Consider the following 18,354-nt stretch of genomic DNA (forward strand, 5'->3'; position numbering starts at 1 on the left):
AGGCTCAGCTTCAAGATAGTTCATCAGTGATTACAGGAATTCCTTACCCTGTTTCACCATTCTCTAGACCCAGCCCTGGAGAACGTTTTCCTATCCACCACCTGCTTTCCCTTAACACAGGGGGAAGAAAATTCAGCTATTTATAATCTATTAAAACTACTAGGTCTGTTAGGTAAATTCAGTCAATGGTTTATGCATTTCATGGTTGTTATTCTTAAGAAAATCCTCTTCTGTTCCAAGGACTATTTTAAACCAATTCATTGTTAGGAGTTTTATAAACATGGCTGGGTTTAGATGTTCACTAAGCTGGAACACTGATATGACCCTGTTTCAAGTGACCATCTTCTGACACTTGAACCTTTGGAAATCCTCCTAACTGGTCTCTCTGTCAAATCAATGCATTCTCCACAATGTAGCCAGGGTAATTTCTACCACATAAACCTGACCCATCCCCTATTTGTGTTTTACCAATGTCTTTTGAGTAAAGTCTGCTTATCCTAGCAAATCTTAGCAGAGACATTGGTGATTCCCAAATGGTTCACATGCTCCCTACATTGTTATCCTCTCTTTCTGTTGTTAGGGTCTTTGTGACTAGTGCTGGTCAGCAGGGGATAAGGGTGTCACTTGGGGTCTGAACCTTCCTCAGTGAAGGTTCCTTCCATGGCTTTCCATCATCTTGCTCATTATACACCATTGCAACTGTCTTCAAACAAATTTATCTGTCTTGCTGGTCTATTGGTTTTGCCAGAATTCAGATACTATCTTTCTTGTGTGTCACTAGATATCTGGCCCCAGAACAGATTTGACATTTAGTAGGGACTCAGTAAATATTTGTTGAATGATGGAATGACTGTTTGAGTGAATGAATGATTAATAGTAGAAACACAAAGGCAAATGGGAGAGATATTACAAACAAAAGGGGGAGATGTAGTATACAGTAAGGTATACAATCCAGTATGCAAGAAGTATAGTTGGTGTGTTAGTCAGCTGTGCAGCACTGTAACAAAATATTTGAGAAAAGCAACTTAGAAGAGGAAAGATTTGTTTTGGCTCACAGTTTCAGAGGTTTCTATGCATGATCAGCTAGTTCCATTGCTTTTAGAACTGTGGTGAGGCAGAAAAAACATGGCGGAAGGGCATGGTGGAACAAAGTTGCTCATCTCATGGCAGTCAGAAAAACAAAAGGAGAGAAAGGGGACAAAGACAAGATGTAATCTTCCAGTTCATGCTCCCAAGGAAACACTCCCTTCAGCTAGCTTCTACCTCCTACAGTTTCCATTACCTCCCAATAATCCATTCAGCTATGTATCCATTAATGTATTAAAACACTGACGAAGTTAGAACGCTCAGGATAGAATCACTTCCAAAGAGCTCCACCTCTGAACTTTGTAGCATTGGGAACCAAGCTTTCAACACATGCACTTTTGGGAGGACATTCCAGATCTAAATGATTACAGCTGGCCTAGCTTTGCAGCATCCTAGGTAGCCATATAAAATACTGACAGCAACTGGACCTTCTCATCTGTCCTCGGTGATATTTAATTACTTAATGAAAATAAAATCTTTCTGCTTTAAGAATCCCTGATGGCTTCCTCCTGCATGTAGGGTGAAGTCCAAATACCTTAGCGCTAAAGCATGTGTCAACTGAAGGCTGGATTTTGTCTTTCCTCATCTCCTACCAACTCCTTCGTGTGTCCCTGTGCATGCTCTGCTGAAATCAGAACAAATGCTTTGAATGCTCTGAAATAGTGTGTGAAAGCCACATCTTGGCCACTTAGCCAAGTCTTACTTATATTTTAAGTTTCAGCTTAAATATCACCTCCTCTGTGAAGATAATTCAAATCCCCCAGGGTTAGCTGCTCAGCAATTTTGGTTCTGGAGATGCAGTGTCTGTAGTGTGTGTTATGGAAGTGAGCTTCTATGAGTAGATACTATGAATAATTTACTCATCTTTTCCTTCCTATCGTAGTGTTTAACCAAGACAGCAGCTCTGGGAATCTTAGCTTATTGAGTGAATAAGGGTTGAGTACAGAGAGAACAAATAAATAAAGAGGCGTCACCGAAACAAAGCTGGAACATTACAAGCAATGCAATTTCCTTTTTTTTTTTGTTGTTGTTGTTTAAAAATACTCACTTTTATTGAGTGAGTACTCAGGCAATGGGAGTGTGTAAAAATTTTTCTTCTAAAAATCTATTTTTCTGGGCAGGGTGGTGCATTTTGGGAGGCTGAGGCAGGAGGATCTCCAGTTAGAGTCTAGCCTGGCAAACTTAGTGAGACCCTCTCTCAAAATTAATTTCCACAACAGTAACAACAAAAGAGCTGGAGATGTGTGGCTCAGTGGTAGAGTGCCATCATACTGTGGTGGTGGTGGTGGTGGTGGTGGTAGGGGGACGGGGTCCTGGGTGCTATCTCCAGGACCAAAGAAAGGAAGAAATAAAAGTAAAAATTCGTTTTTTACTTTCATGTTTTCTCTTGGGACTGGCTAGATTTCAACATGCAGTATATTTCATATTCCATTGCTATTTATGGTTTGGTAGCAGAATTTTTATTCAGAGTACACGTACTTTTGATTACTGTCAAGTAGAAAATAGATTTTCCCAATTACCTGAAAATGTATGTTCTGAATATTTTTTAAAAATTGAGCTTTTCTAAAAGTTTCTTTCCTTTTTTGAGACACATAGAATTTTGCCATTTTCCCTATATTGAAGACACAGAAGTTTTAGTTTATATTGATCTTCCAATTTTAAGTGTTCTATGAATTAAAACAAACAAAGAAAAAAACAACAAAACAACAACAACAAAACCCCTCAAACAACCTGTTTTGTACATTTGGCCTTGAGCACTAGGGAAATTCCTTTCCTCCTTCCTCATTGAGGATAATAGGGTGACAGGTTATGAGTCTTGACAGCTTTCCAAGATTGTGTCCCTGGTGCAGGATGTGAGGCTGATAAAACCCCACACAGCTCAGAAGGAGTGGGTGGCTTCTTAATCACCTATTTTGAAATGCTAACCTAAACACCAGGGCTGGTTTTGGTGAGGTGCCTGTCTAGTGCCCCTGTCCCTGTTGACACTCAACTGAGAACCTGATACCTCTCCCTGAGAGGTGACTTCAGGGACTTAGAAGACTTTAAGGAGTAATTGTTCAAGCCTTGAAATAGCCCAGGAATAAATAATGTTTTGAGGTACAACATGGGCAGCTTAGAATCTCTAACTAGGGGAAGGTTCTTGAAAATTTTAGGAACTTCTCACCCCTTTTGGATCTGTCTAGGGGTTCATCAGGATCATCATGAAATAGACATATAGATGTCAGTAGGAGAAGAAGGTTGCTGGTTTCCATTATGCATGATCTAGAACTGTCATCCTGACATATTTCAGTTTAACGTGGCTGAAAGATTCCTAACATAATCTTAAAGTCGTCAAGAACAATTTGCAGGTACGTGTGTGTGCATGATTGCACGTGTGTGCATGAAAGTGTACCTGCATTTGTGTGTGCATGTGTATGTACATGTGTGTGTGCATGAGTGCATGTGTCCATGTGTGTATGAATGCATGCATATGCATGTATATATGTTTCCTTACATATATATTTTCATTCCAGGAGGACAATTGGCTTACAGGTGTAAAAGTTCTGTGTTTTCCTCTGTTAGGGTTTTTGTTACACTCAACAGGCCTTTTGTCTAATGCATTGACACGTTAATGAAAAACAAAAGGCAGTTTCATCAAAAGAGACAAGATTACTGGAATCATAAATGGAGACCATCAGGGAGGCTAGCAACAATAATAATAATAAATTGCAGCGATTGTCCACAGAAACCTGCTTTTCTAAGGTACTTTTGATAATTACCTGTCAATGTTTCAGTGTCAACACCCACTCTTTTGAATTGATGGAGCCTATTTATAATCACTTGAAATTCTTGTGTTTGCCTCTTGAAGTGCATTCATTCCCAGGTATGACTAGGGCAGGGGTTATTTTCTTTTTCTAGGTAAGGAAAGTGGCCTTGTTTGAGTTTGATACATATAAGCATTGCTTTTGGGTAGAAGGGAAGCCAAACAAAATTTAACAAAGAAGCATCAGCTGCCCTGGAAAAGCAGACGAGAACATTAGCTGGCCAGGGTGCAGGTTAAGTTGTGTTTGTCTCCAACCTGACACTTGTCCTTCTCTCTGTCAAACTCTGGTAGAGCCTAACTTGTTACATCTATCTATCCAGGCACTGTGTTCAACAGGGGAGATGGGGGAAAAAAAAAGAAATCTAGTGAAATCTATGTTAGGAGTGTAGGAACTTTAGGGGTTATTATTTGTTTGACCACTAGCATCCAAAGAGACTATGTATAACATACCTAGCCTGACTGTGTTAGAGATGAAGAAACATAATCACAGAAAGGGTAAGTAAATTATTTAAGATCACACAGATAGTTAGGGGGGTAAGTGATGAGCCAAATTTTAAACCCAATTCTCAGATGGATTTTTTTTGTTACTATTAAGCTTTAGTGTGCATCCATAAGTGAGACAAGGTTATAATCATGGAATGTTAAGAGCTTAAAAAAGAAGGAATTACATCCAGTTTGAGGGATAAGAGTAGGACTTTGTGGAGAAGGTGAATTGTAGCTGGGGAGGATTAAACTCAGTGAGGTAGAAACATATCATGGAGGTCTTTGTGGAAGGAACCACAGAACAGGGTCCAGAAGATGCTGTGATAAACGTGTGGTGGCATGGTTTGTAGTCGGTTTGTCACAAGGTCATTAGTACCAAAGCCTAGGAGGAATGGGAAACAGAATGGCTTAAATCAGCCAGGAAGACCTCACTAGTGGGAGAACAGCATTTAGGTGGAGCTTCTGTTGGACCTGGCCTCTCCCTTAATCTTTTTCTCCCAAGTTTTGATTTTCTACCTCCTATTGCGTGCCTTCTAACTCTATATATGTTCTAGTTCTCTCTTCAAGGAGAGGCCCATCTTTGCATCTAATATTTCCATTCCTATGGCCATTGGCCGGCACAAAATAAAATAGAAAAATGCCCAGAATTCTAAATACAGTATAAAATATGGTACAATCCCCCAGCTCCCCACCATTCCTCATGTTTTAAACAACTGGGTATTTCCCAAATGGAAGCTCATGGATCCTACATATAGATTCCACACCTAGCTAGAGCTGTTAGCAGCTATATTCATGTATAACTCAACTAATGTAATTACTAGATTTTACCAAAACCAATTTTATATTTTGCTAAATGTATATACGGTTATTACTAAAATTGCCACTGACATTCATGCGTTCTTTTGGTAATTCTTTCTTTATTTAATGGTGCCAGTAATGTGAACTATTCCATCCACCTTTAACCAGCAGAGACCAGGCTCACGATGTCAGCCTGCAGGATGAGAGCAGGCTGCAATTTCCCACTTTCTTGCTGCATGTGGGTTGCCTCCTAGTGAGGTTTCCAGGCTTCCATTCCACTCAACAGCCTTGGATCTCAGGAGTTCCACTCCTAGGCAGAGTCTCATTTCCAGAGATGTTGCCTTTGCATAATTTTACAGCTGGGGATATCTGTAGCTCAGATAAATCAAATAAGTTTGTGCCTCTGCACAAATAAAATCTTGTGCCCTTTTCCCCAGGCCCCCATCACCCTGTTATAACCATTGCTTGGGCTCTGGTTCTTTCTCAGACCTCCTCACCATATTGCTTTTCATGCTTAAAAATAACTTAGGCATCCAGCATTACCACTGCTAGGTATATAGATCCAAAGGAAATGAAATCAGTATATCAAAGAGACTTCTGGAGCCAAGTGCAGTGTTGTTCACCTAGAATTCCAGCAAGTGAGAGGCTGAGGCAGGAAAGTCACAAGTTCAAGACAAGCCTCAGCAATTTAGTGAGACCCTCCGAAACTTAGAACTCTGTATTGAAATAAAAAATGAAAACCAAAGGACTGGGGGATGTAGCTCAATGGTAAACATGCCTGGGTTCAATCCTCAGCATCAAAACAAAAACATACAAAACCCACATCTGTACTCCAATGTTTATTGGGGCACTATTCACAGTAGCCAAATTATGGAATCAATTTCAATGATCATCCAACAAGACGAAGGGATAAAATGTGGCATATAATATACGCAATGGGATATTATTTAATCATAAAAAGGAAACTAATCTTGATATTTGCAACAACATAGATGAACCCAAAGAACATTTTACTAAGTAAAATAAATACTGAACGATCCCATTCATATGTGAAATCTAAAAAGGTTGATTTTGATGATGCATCAGTTAGATTTAATCATAATGAATATATCCTTTAATATATATTATACATGATGAATGCATACAATTTTACATGTCAATTAAAAGATAATTGGGGGGAAAAAAGGAAAAGAGAAAGAACTTTGGCTTTGCAGTTATTTTCTACCCCTCCTCTATATTCCTTGCTAGGAACTTGAGACCTGTAGTTATCAGCACTGGTGGTAGTGAAGGGGAGGAGCTACAGCCGCAGGTGAACTGGGCTCAGCTGTTTCTGTTCCATTCAATGTCCAGCCACCCCCATCACCTGCCTGGTCAGCTGAAGGAGTCTTCTATACAAGTTCCTCTGCTTTCTTTCCTACCTCCTATTTTATCTCCATAGAGTGGGTAGAATAATCACATAGTTGGTTATTATTTTTTTAATCTAAAAGCAATATGTGTATATAGTTTTTTAAAAAGGAGTCAAGCTCAAAAGTCCATATGATGAAAACTAAGACTCTCAGATAAGTGAGCCCTCTGGTCCCCAAGGATGTCTTCCTATAAGCACACACATTTGCAGTTGATTTTGTGGTTTTCAGAAATAGTCTGTGTATAAGTGTATGCTATGGTTTAGATATTAGGTATCCCCTAAAAGCTCACGTGTGAGACAATGCAAGAAAGTTTTGAAGAAAAATGAGTGGGTTATGAGAGCCTTAACCCAATCAGTGAATTAATCACCTGATGGTATTAACTGAGTGGTCACTAAAGGTGGGTAGGGTGCGGCTGGAGGAAGTGGACATTGGGGGTGTGCCTTTGGGGTATACGTTTTGTATCTGGTAAGCGAAGTCTCTCTGCTTCCTGGTGTAATATTTTGAGCCACTTGTCTGGACCCCATCCTTCCATCCTGATGTCCATCCTCAAGCCCTGAGGTACCGAGCTGGCTGTCTATTGGCTCAGATCTCAAACATGGTTTTTAAAGTGCCTGTGTGATCTACCAGCCTCTTCCCTGACTGTGAAACTCTGCCTGATGTCCTCCTCCTCTTCATTTTTTATTTTCCACACCAGACACATTAGATCCTCAAACATCTTATCTTACCGCCTAAGATTTTTTGCACGTGTTTTCTTGTTGACCAGAGTAGCTTTCTCTTTGACATGAAAGTTTTGGTTGCTTCTTTCATATACTTACCGTCCACTCTTAGCAGTCATGTGGTTTGGATGGAATAGACTTACCCTAAAATATATAGGTCCACAAATCCATCCTTCTTTCCACAGTGATTGGTTTAGGCATCTCCTGATGACAAGGATTAGTTTGGAGATGACTTAATGAGCATTAAAAGGAACTCCGTCTTTCTCTGAATGTGAATAAGCACAGTGTGGTTGTTCCTGGGAGACATTATCATGAGAGAAACTAGGAGACGGATAGCTAAAGTCTCTGAGAAACAAAGTCAGTGCCTGGATCTAATTGTTCCTGAAGCTGTTAAGAGCTCAGTGACCAATAAATATCTTTGTGTTTTAAGCAGATTTGCATTGGGCTTTCTCTGACAGTCCAGACAACTTAAAGCATCATGATCCATGCTCCTCTTCCTCCCACCATTCTCTTATCTGGCTAACTTTTGCCCAGTCTTAAATGTTACTTCCTCAAAGAAGCTTTTCCTGACTTTCTAAGACATAGTTCTGTCTTCCTTTCTTTGTTTTCCTTGTATTGAAGTCTTTTCCTCCTGTACACTTGTCACAATTATAATGGGTGATTATATTTAATATCCTTCTACCATGGACTGTCAATCAGTGACAGTGTGCCATGTCTGTCTGGTTCACAGCTCTTGACCCAAGCTCTGACATGTACCTCCTGAATCCCCAGAATATGTTACTAGCTAAAATCCAATTTCTGTCAGTGAATCTAATCTCCATGGAGAGGATGTGTGGGTTATGTTTAAGAGCTCCATTCCAATGCAGGTCAGAATCCTGGATCAGAAGCCTCAATCCTCTATGTTACTATTTTTGTTTTGTTTGTTTGAGAGAAGTTACTGAAAATTTTCAGTAACTTTAAGCTTCCATTTCTTTGTTTTTAAAATGAGGATTATAACAGTATCTGATCCATGGGGTAATTGTGAGAACTGAATGTCATGATGCATGTAGTATGTCTACTGCAATAATAAGTACTCAATATTTTATATCACATAGTAAATAATAAAGATATCACATGATAATCCCACATGTAGCTATCGGTTATCATTATTACAATTGGATTTCCACTTCTTGAATCGCAAAATCCGATTTCTCTTAATTCTGCTCCAGTGCTTTTGAGGGGCCTTTCTTATGAATGATTTAACAATTTACATAGAATTGACCGAATGCTAGATTTTTAAAAATTATTATTATTTCTACTTGATTCAGGTTCTTGTGTAATCGGGTTCGTTGGAACAACTATTATTCTTCAAAAACGAAAATGGATTTGGAGGAGTATTTATATTGATTTATTGTTGGTTGTTTGTTGAAATGTAAATAGCCCTGAACGTGCCACTCACTGGGAAAGGACAGTGCTTTTCATAACGGACAAAATCGCCTTGTTTCACTTTAATAACCTGCTTGTGGTCAAACCAGTCATGGGATTCCTCAAACACTGAAGAATGCCTGCTATTGTCATTTGCATGTCAATGAACAGACGTTCTCTGCTCCTTGCCATTTATTACACAGCACTGCCGGTTTCCTAACTTGGGGACTGCTCTGTTTAGATGCGAAATGCTCATGTCTACCTCTTTCAAACACACAGCGTGTCCCAAGCACAGGCAACAGCTGCTGAGGCGGTTCTCCCACTTCTCTGTTGTGTTTTTGTGGAAGTTGTAAGGGTGAGAAATAGGTTGCCCACCCCGATATTATATGGGCATATATGTATGTCTTTCTTTCATAGCTTTATGCTGTGAACAATCATTTTGAGTTTTCAAATTGGATTCACGTAAGAATAAAAATAGAGCATGGGATTACCCAGGAAATCCAGACTTTAAAATTCCAAAGAAAACAACCTAGAACTGATTCCTCCACTTATCATCCCATTTCTGCCAACACCTTTTCCCAGAGTTGGAAATGGTCTTTCTGTTCGACTGACTTGGAAAGAAATGGCATGTTATCTCTCCCGGAAGGGCCACTGAGGGAAATGAGGTTGAATGCAGAGTTTTGTGATTCTAGATGGATGCCCAGAGCAGCACAGAAAGTGGGGACTGCAAATTGAATGATGATCATCCCTAGCCTTCCTTGTCTAGTCCTAGAATAATTCCTTTAATCATGGTTTTAAGAGACCTTAATTGCCATGTAGCATTTAATAGCAGTTTCACCAGAGTCACAATATGGACATGGATTTAGTATTCAGAGAGGTTTAGTGGGAATGGGAAGCTAAAGACACTGTCTCCCAGCCCTCTCAGGCTAGTTATTGTGTTCCATCCTGTGAAAAAACTAATTTTGGTAAATACCTGTATGTCCCCAGATTTTTGTTGTTGTTCAATTGAAAATTGATTATCACCACCCCTAGTGGCACATCCCTTATAAGCCTAGTGGCTCCAGAGGATCCATCGTAGGAGGATGGTAAGTTCAAAGCCAGCCTTAACAACGTAGCGAGGCCCTAAGCAACTTAGCCAGACCCTGTCTCAAAATAAAACATAAAAAGGGCTGGAGATGTGGCTCAGTGGTTTTACGCTCCTGGGTTCAATCCCTGGTACTAAACAACAACAAAAATGATAAAAAAGAAAATTGATTATCAATATTATACTCTTTCTTAGAAAAAATCAAGAACTCACATTCACACACAGGAAATAGCAATGATCATAGATGTTTTCTGCCTGGGACTGTTCTAGATTCCATCTGGGAATTAAGTCGGCTAACTCTCTTCCACAACCATACAACGAGAGACATAATATTATTATCCAATTTTTTTCTGTTGAGCCGCTGAGGCAAGGAGCCGTCCAATGACTTGCCCATGGCAGAAGTGCGTATGTGAAAAGCACCGTCTGTCTCTGCTACGGACGTGTGATACTAACCAGAGGCAGCAGCTGCTAAGGCAGTTAACCAGCTTCCCTACTGTGATTTGTGGAAATTATAATGGAAAGAAATAAGTGGACTTCCCCCACTATCTTGCTATACAGATTCAAGTAAATGCTGGAGCTACTAATGAAAACATTAATAACCCCTATTAATTGAGTGCTTCCTAAGTTCCACCACCACTTTTCTATGGGCTTTCTGTGTAGAGAGGATTCCCAACTTGACAATGGCTTGACTTAATGATTTTTTTGACTTTCAGATAGTATAAAAGTGATATGCACTCAATAGAAACTTTAGTTTATATTTTGAATTTTAATCTTTTCCCAAGTGCTGCAACCCGGCTGGGCACAGAATCACAAGCCACTCAAGCAGGAACAAAATTTTATTTTTAAAAAGGCCGCCAATGCCCCGTGCGTGCCAGGCTAGCAAGCTGGTCCACATATGTGGGGGGCCGGACTTCCCCCCCCCGAATTCCCGCCTACTATCCTTCCCCAACCAATGGGAACTCTCTGGGAGTCCCGTAACATGAGTCCCATAGCAGAAAGAGGTGAACAGCAGGAGTCCAATTTCCATATGAATGTAAATCTTAACATAATCATATCATCTCAATGGCTAGCTGGCAGTCACCTTAACCAAAGGTGCCATGCATCATAATACTTTGCTGTGGCTCCTAGCACCCAAGCTAGTGCCATGGTGTGACATTCTCTGATAGCTGGACATGGCAGTGAGCTCATACCCAGGTGATCACAAGAGTGAACAACCGGTCATTTGCAGTGTCCTGAGTTGCCAGTGTTTTCTGGATACAAGTATTCAATAAATTTCATGAGATATTCAGCACTTTATTATAAAACAGCCTTTGTCTTGGGCACGATGGCAAATGCTTGCATTCACAGCTACTCAGGAGTTTGGGGCCAGAGGATAGTTCAAGCCCAAGAGTTCAAGGACAGCATGGGTAATGAAGTGAGACCTGGTTCAATAAAACATATAATAAAATAAACAATCAGATACTATGTATAAGTAAAATTAGGCTTTGTTGTTAAATGGTTGTACACAACTTCTAGCTAATGTCAGTGTTCTGGGCATGTTTAGGTTGGGCTAGGCTGAGCCATGATGTTTGGTAGGTTAGGTGTGTGAAATGAACTTTGACTTATGATCTTTTCAATTTATGGTGAATTTATTGGAAAGTAAGTTGAGGAGCATCTGTCTTAGTCCTTACAAAAGGCTCAAGAGAGTTATTTTTATGCTTATTTTGGGGGTGATGGTTTCTAAGGCAGACAGAGGGAACGCTGAGCCCTAACTCATTTCTGGAAAATAAGAGAGCAGGGATTTGAACTCCTGAACTTGTGTGATCACCACTAATCGGTAGCTCCTCTAGATGGGAAAACTCTTCCTCCAGGCCTCTGGGAGAATGGTGTGGGCCCCCACACTGTGGTGGCTGCCAAGGGCACGAGCTCACCTATTGGGTTTCTTCTTCTTCTGCCAAACCTCAGGATCTTTCCTGAGATCCCTTCCCTCCATCCCACACAGGCTCCCCTGCTCCAATTTCTTTAAGAGCTGACTTGGGCTTGTTGGCAGCTGGCCAACTGAGAGCCTACTTCACAACAACATGGAGCGGGAGCAAATGAGTTAATATGTTCCAGATACTTACATATTTTTGGCATAGAATCTAACCAATATAATCACAGCTTATTATCTTTCACAGGCCACAATCATTCTTTTATTCGTTCAATAAACATTGAGTGGCTGTGATGGCCTGGGCACGGTGCTTTAGGCTGACATTAGTATTTGCGATGGAGTGTTTTGGAAATGCAATGCCCCATTCATCCGAGGGGCTTTAATGGTGAAAGCCTTTGGCACTCTGGCCAGCAGGCTTTTTGGCTCTTCTCAAGTCTCATTAATTCAATGGCCATTGACTGCTTATCTGAACGGCTGGTCTCACTGGCACCACCTTTGAAAAAAAAGTGGTAGGATTTGATTCCATTGTCAAAGAAGGGAAGAAAATGACTTGTCTGGGGTTAGATGACTCCACCCCCACCCCCAATTCTACAGGATGGCATTTTTCAGACGGAAAAAACAAAATTTATAAAATGAAACATAACCGATAGGAAATTCTGCTTCCAAAGAGAATTTTCCATTTGCCTCTATGATGAAATCAGGACAATGTTCTTGTCATTTTTTTTTCTTTTTTTTTCTAGTTGGTTTGTTTCAATGACGGGTTTTTTTTTTTTTTCTTTTGTCTACTTCCAGCCCATTAGGAAGCCTGCTTCTTTGGACAGGACCTGCCCCTGCATACAGCATTGTTTAGTTTTAGCTTCTGAACCTTGTCTCGGAATCTCATACAGGACGTCTGGGTTCTGCTGGTGCTTTTCTTGGTGGAGAGTCCTCTCTGACTCCAAAACAACCAATTTTGAAGCCATGAACATTTCGGGGACTCGGAGCTGCAAAACACACAACACACAGCGTTTTTTGAGATCTAATGAAGACTCTGTCAGGCCTGATTTGGATCTTTTTAATGAGGGTCTGATTGAATTTGCCATCTCCACAACAGTTGTGGGTCTTTGGGGCCAGTCAATGAGTTCCTTCCCTGTTCTGCACAGGGGCACCGATGGCCTTGACTTGTCAGCACCAACAGTGGTGTGCCACAAGTTGTCAGGGGCCACACATTTGGTGGATGACTTACTAGGTCATCTCAGATAAGCCCGTTGAATCTTTCTGTGTTTGGGGTTTTCCGTCTGAGAACACAGGATCACACACACTGGACTTCTCTGGAAAGTGCTCCGAGGGAGGACAGAGGTGTGCTGCCTAAGGGGCTCTTGTGAAAGAGCTTTGCTTCACTTCTCATTAGAAAGAGTGTCATCTTGAGGTGGTTTAGCAACTTTTTGGCAGGATGGTCCGAGGAAAAGGACTTGCTGAAGAAACATCAGAGCCAAAGGAAGGGAGGGTCCTTCCTGGTATTTCCTCTATTTCCTAGTGGACTTCTCCAAGGGCTCCTGGCTACTGTTATTTCTCTAGGAAAACCTGAAGTTGGAAGGACACCTTTTGTGAGTCCCGAATTAAATGTAGCCACAATTGAAAAAAGACGTTTCTATGTGCTCAGCTTCAAATCATCAATGATCAACAACCTCTTGGTGGTGGTTTGGTTCTTTCGCTCCGAGGAGACGACTTCAGTGTGGAAGGTGGCCCTGTAGCTGCTTGTCATTCAGAGCACATAAACCCAATGGTGCCCGTGTTGCCAGTCCTTGGAGTTCTGGAGGTCAGTACCCTCTGGTTTTGTCCTTCTATGTTATGATCCAGATGGCCTTAGATCTCCAAGAGCAGATATGCTTTTTTTTTTTTTTATTGTTCCTATTTCTTTTTTTTATTATATAATTTATTTATTTTTTTTATTGGTTGTTCACAACATTACAAAGCTCTTGACATATCATATTTCATACATTAGATTGAAGTGGGTTATGAACTCCCAATTTTACCCCAAATGCAGATTGCAGAATCACATCGGTTACACATCCACAATTTTACATAATGCCCAATTAGTAATTGTTGTATTCTGCTACCTTTCCTTTCCCCTACTATCCCCCCAGATATGCTTTGTAAACAAAATCAACATTTACTTTGGGGTGATTAAAACGGTTCCAGTAAATTCCCTTAATAAGAACCCTGCGTGGAAATACCTGAAGTCGGAGAATGGTGTTGCTTCCAATAACTTGCAGTTCCTGCATTTCCAAACACGAGTTGAAAACTTTTCGGGGATGTAAGTGAAACTTAGTGGAACCCTTTATTTCCCAATTACTATCTTGCTTACCTATTCTTCCCCACCCCTTTGAAACTACCAGAGTGAGGCCTGTTCCTTCATCTGTGTGAACTTCCCACTGGCCACCCCCACGATTCTGAAAACCATCCTGTTTCCTCCAAGGGAATCATCAGATCTCAGAGTGTGATTGCTGCATGGTGGTGGGCTGTTCTTCTCTGCCTGGGCCTGCCCACGTTTCCTTACAGAAATGTAAACAGAGGTGCTGCAGTTTTGCCCCAGAGCTGAGGGTGGGACTTTGTGTCAGTAACATCCCCAAAGGGAGACAGGAAACATTGCTCCTCCCCCTGATGGATTTGCAGGAGGAGGGGCTCTCACTGTTCTTGAGAACAATGAGGGCTCTTTGGGGGTAAAAAGCCACCTAGTAAGAGCTGTGACAATTTTTCAGTCTGTGTTACTCCATCCTTTAGAAATTGCCAGCAATGTCATTTCTGCCTGTCTCATGAGGAAATAGTTATGTGGTTAGAGCTTTAAATCAACAGTTAGGTTTATAGTGTAGTGTTTATACCAGCTCAGAACCCGAATGGATCTAAACACCCAGTCAGAAGAATCTGATAAAATGAATTATGAGGTCCATCTCTCTCTCTCTTTTTCAGATATATATATATATATATATATTTCTACCATTTAAAAATGGGGATGTAAAACAGTGGCTTTGAAAAACAAATTTGTATTAGAGATACCTTTGAAAAGCTTTAGTGAAAGCTAGAAGCCCTCCCCCAGAAAAAATATTCATATGGTCAGCATTTTCATATCATATCAGGAAATTTCAACAAATACTTGTCCGTCACTAGAAGGTTAAGGATTCTTAACATATAGAACTGAGATAAATCATATTTAATAATTTGGATGAATGGAGTAGTAGCACAAACAGGTTACAAAAGAGTATAATCCTGTCTTTGTGAAAAAATAAATAAACCCCACTAAATATGTAAAGAGAAAGCTTTGAAAGGCAGACTGTGAAGAGGTTAGCCAGGGCTTCTCTGGGCTGATATTATCCTTTCTTTTTCTCTTCTGCCCTCCATTGTTCTTTCATTTCTTTGTTCTCTTCTTCTTTCTTTTTTTCCCCCCTCCCTTTATTTTTTGCTTACTTATATCTTCTAACCTTTCTACAATTAACATAAAACTGCTTTGGTAAGAAGAAATATGTCAGACAAGTTTGTTTGGATTTCTTTTGAAAAAGGGCTGTCCTCCCTCTGGCCAGTGTGTTAGAAAACCGGGGGACATTTTTAGCTCCTTTTTTTTTTTTTATTCAGTAAGTGATGAAATTCGAGGAGAAAGGGACATTAGAATGAAGGGCCACTATTTCGGAGTGAGATTTAATTAGGACCATATGAAAGGAGAAGAAACAGTTTGATGGGCTTCTCTTTAACATGAAGTACAGGAAAAAAAAAAACAACATAAGAAAAACTCAAACTGAATCAGAACAAATTCATACATCTCAAAACCATGCACAGTGACCCAGAAAAGCTTTTCTATGGGTGGCCCTTTGGCTTGACATCAAGAAGAGCTGCATTTCCCTTCCCCTAAGTCCTCTGGGGTATCTACTGCAGCTTGATGCCTTGGGGGATGGTGGGTCAGAGGTCTATTCCCAGAGTTCCTATTTCTTTTGCCTTAGAAGGGGTCTGGGAGAAGTCTTTCCATTTTTGAAGACCTTGTTCTCTCAATTGGAAGGTGAAATTGGCACTTTTCTCTGCAAGTGTTTAAGAACAGAGAAGTTCATTTTTGGACCACGAGGACATTTGCTCAGCACTCACACCCACTTTCTTGAGTGATAGGGTGACTTCATCTCCCTTTGGGAGACTCTCATCTCACACTCTGAATTGCTGTGGCCTGAGTGGGGCTGGCATCAGCCTCCATCCAGTCTCAGGATGACACACGACTCAAGCTCGGTCAGTTAGGGATGCCCCTCTCTCTCTGTCTCTTTCCCTCTGTCTCTGCCACAATGTTGGGCTCAGAGATGGGTCTATTGACCCATTAGTGAAATACAAAGAGAACTTTTGATAGAGCCAGCATTTCTCAGCTGGGAGAATATAAGCCTATAATTGTTGAGGAACCTGCAGAAGAATGAAGGCCAAACAGCCCAGCAGAGCCACGTGAAGGAAGAAGGTGGGGTGAATATCAAGTTCTGGGACTTCCTTTGGGCCCAAGATCTACATGTGCCTAAATCAAATTTGGCAATCATTTCCATTTTTTTTAAGCCATTTTGAGTTAAGTTTGTTTCCCTTACGACCAACTGGGTTCTGATTAATATGTTTATTTCATAATAAAAATAACAATTGAGTGCTTCTCAAGTGACAGACACTGTAAATCCTTGCCATGCATTTTCAGTCAGTTCTCCCATAAGTGAATTAAAGGAAACAGGTTCAGAAAGGTTAAGCCACATGCATGAGATCCCTCCAACAATAGTCATAGATCCAGATGCAAACCCAGATATGTCTGATTCTAAAATCCCATCTCAACCAGCATGGTATCAGCTCAGCAGTGACCCGTGATCGAAGTCAGGCCCAACAGCCGGTGGACTGCACAGTGGGATCATTTGTTTTTTTTAACTGCTATTTACAGAGGGGTGCACTCAGGCTCACAAATGAGCACCTACTGAGCATGTGCAATCCTAGGGGTCAAACTCTTCACCTTCAGGTTCCTTATCAGTGCCTCCTTTTGTTATCTTGTTTTGCTTTCTGAGTACCAGAACAAGGTTCAACAGAAGAATCCCACCTGCTTCTGTGTCTTCATTTTGCAGCCTAAGAGTGGGTGAAATGTCTGACACACACCCTACAAGTGCTTCAACCACAAAAGAGCAGAGCTGGGTGGGGTTCTATAAATCCAGAGTGGGCTTTCTTTCCATTAATAAAATGAAAATAAGGAGGTCTGTCATTTCAGTACTGCTCTTCTCTAGGGTAGGGTTTGCTTACATTTTATAGAACACAAGAGTTCTCTCTTGAAAATGAAAGAAAACAAGGTAAGCACTAGCCTGGGAAATATGGTTTTGAGTCTACCTCGGAGGTTTGTGCTGTACTCATAACATCCTGTTCTTCTCGACTGGTTGTGATGTGGTTGATAGCAGCTCCTGCCCAGGGTGTGAACAGCTGAGCTCAGTTTTCATAGAGATGTTGATGGTAAGGAGGAGGAAATGAGCCACTTCTCCCTGCCCCTTTGTCACTCTGACAGTTAAGGATGGGTAGAGCCAGGTGCTTTGATAGTACACTTTCTATTTTACTTAAAATTAGGTCTTTCATTCCTTTGGGATATTTGGTAAACTAAGATTTTACTGGGAACCCAAAAAGTATTAGTAAATAGAAAAACTACAAAAAAAATTAAAAAGGAAAGAAAAGAAATCATGTGGTTATCAAAGGAGGAAACTGCTGATCTGTTGAGCCTTGCTCCTGTAGAGTCAGGGAAAGAAGAGTGGCTATTGAGGAAAGATGGGGGGTGGGGAAGAGGGGAGGCCTGATACTGAGAAAAAAGTAAGTATAAGTGAAACCATTTACCTTCCTAGACAATGAGATTTCAGACTGCTGATCTACTCCCTAAATGTTTTTTTTTTTGTACAATATGTTTGTGTAAGCTTTTAAGTGGACTTTGTGTCTAAAACTTACATCTATTGCAAGGATGTAAATGTAATAAAGAATAACATCTCACTTCTGTGGTCAGGGAGTTGACCTACAATTAGCTCACAAGTAGAATAGGATTGACTTCTGCAGGTCACATAAAAAAGACAACGTTTCCCTTCTGTCTTCTCAATCGAGTCACAAAGTCACTGCTTGGCCATCCAGGAGCTAGGCAAAACAGCAGGGTGTGTCTTTTGATGGTTTCTGTTAGAGAGCACAATGGATGTACAGTGATTGTATTTCTCATCAGGTAGTTGCAAACCTTGCCTCATCACTGCAAGAAAGTGCTTTTTAAAGGCTTTCTAAAAAAGTTCAAGGGAAGTTCAAGAAAATGCTTTAAGAAGAATAGAGAGATCTTTCGTCAAACTGATACCTACTGAATAGAAATACATCAGAACAAGGTCCGGCCATCTGTAATTTTATGGAGGTGAATCTTATAATGAACTGGGGAGACACTGTTCTAGACTCCCCTCACTGGGATAGATAAACTCATCAGATTATCAGCTTCTGCCACTCATTCATTGAAATCTGGAGACATGACTCCTGGGCAGGCCAGTTCTGTCTTCTGTTAGGGGCCCAGGTAGGAAGTAGAAGTTCAAGATTAGAAGAGAATGAGGGTAGTGAAATGACAGCTGATGCGAATAGTCACATGCCCATTGATTCATTCAATCATTTAATTAACTGCCATTAATTGAGCAAAA

General features: G+C 40.7%; 1 long non-coding RNA gene across 1 annotated transcript in view; it reads left to right on the forward strand.

Annotated features, from left to right (window-relative positions):
* Positions 1-18,354, forward strand: part of LOC110598062 (uncharacterized) — an 88,522-nt gene that overhangs the window by 30,004 nt on the left and 40,164 nt on the right. The window contains exon 6 of the long non-coding RNA XR_013440397.1: positions 12,482-13,487. This is a non-coding gene — a long non-coding RNA (uncharacterized LOC110598062). The remainder of the gene's footprint in view (positions 1-12,481; positions 13,488-18,354) is intronic.

The sequence above is a fragment of the Ictidomys tridecemlineatus genome, chromosome 6 (assembly GCF_052094955.1).
Source record: "Ictidomys tridecemlineatus isolate mIctTri1 chromosome 6, mIctTri1.hap1, whole genome shotgun sequence".
Lineage (NCBI taxonomy): Eukaryota > Metazoa > Chordata > Mammalia > Rodentia > Sciuridae > Ictidomys > Ictidomys tridecemlineatus.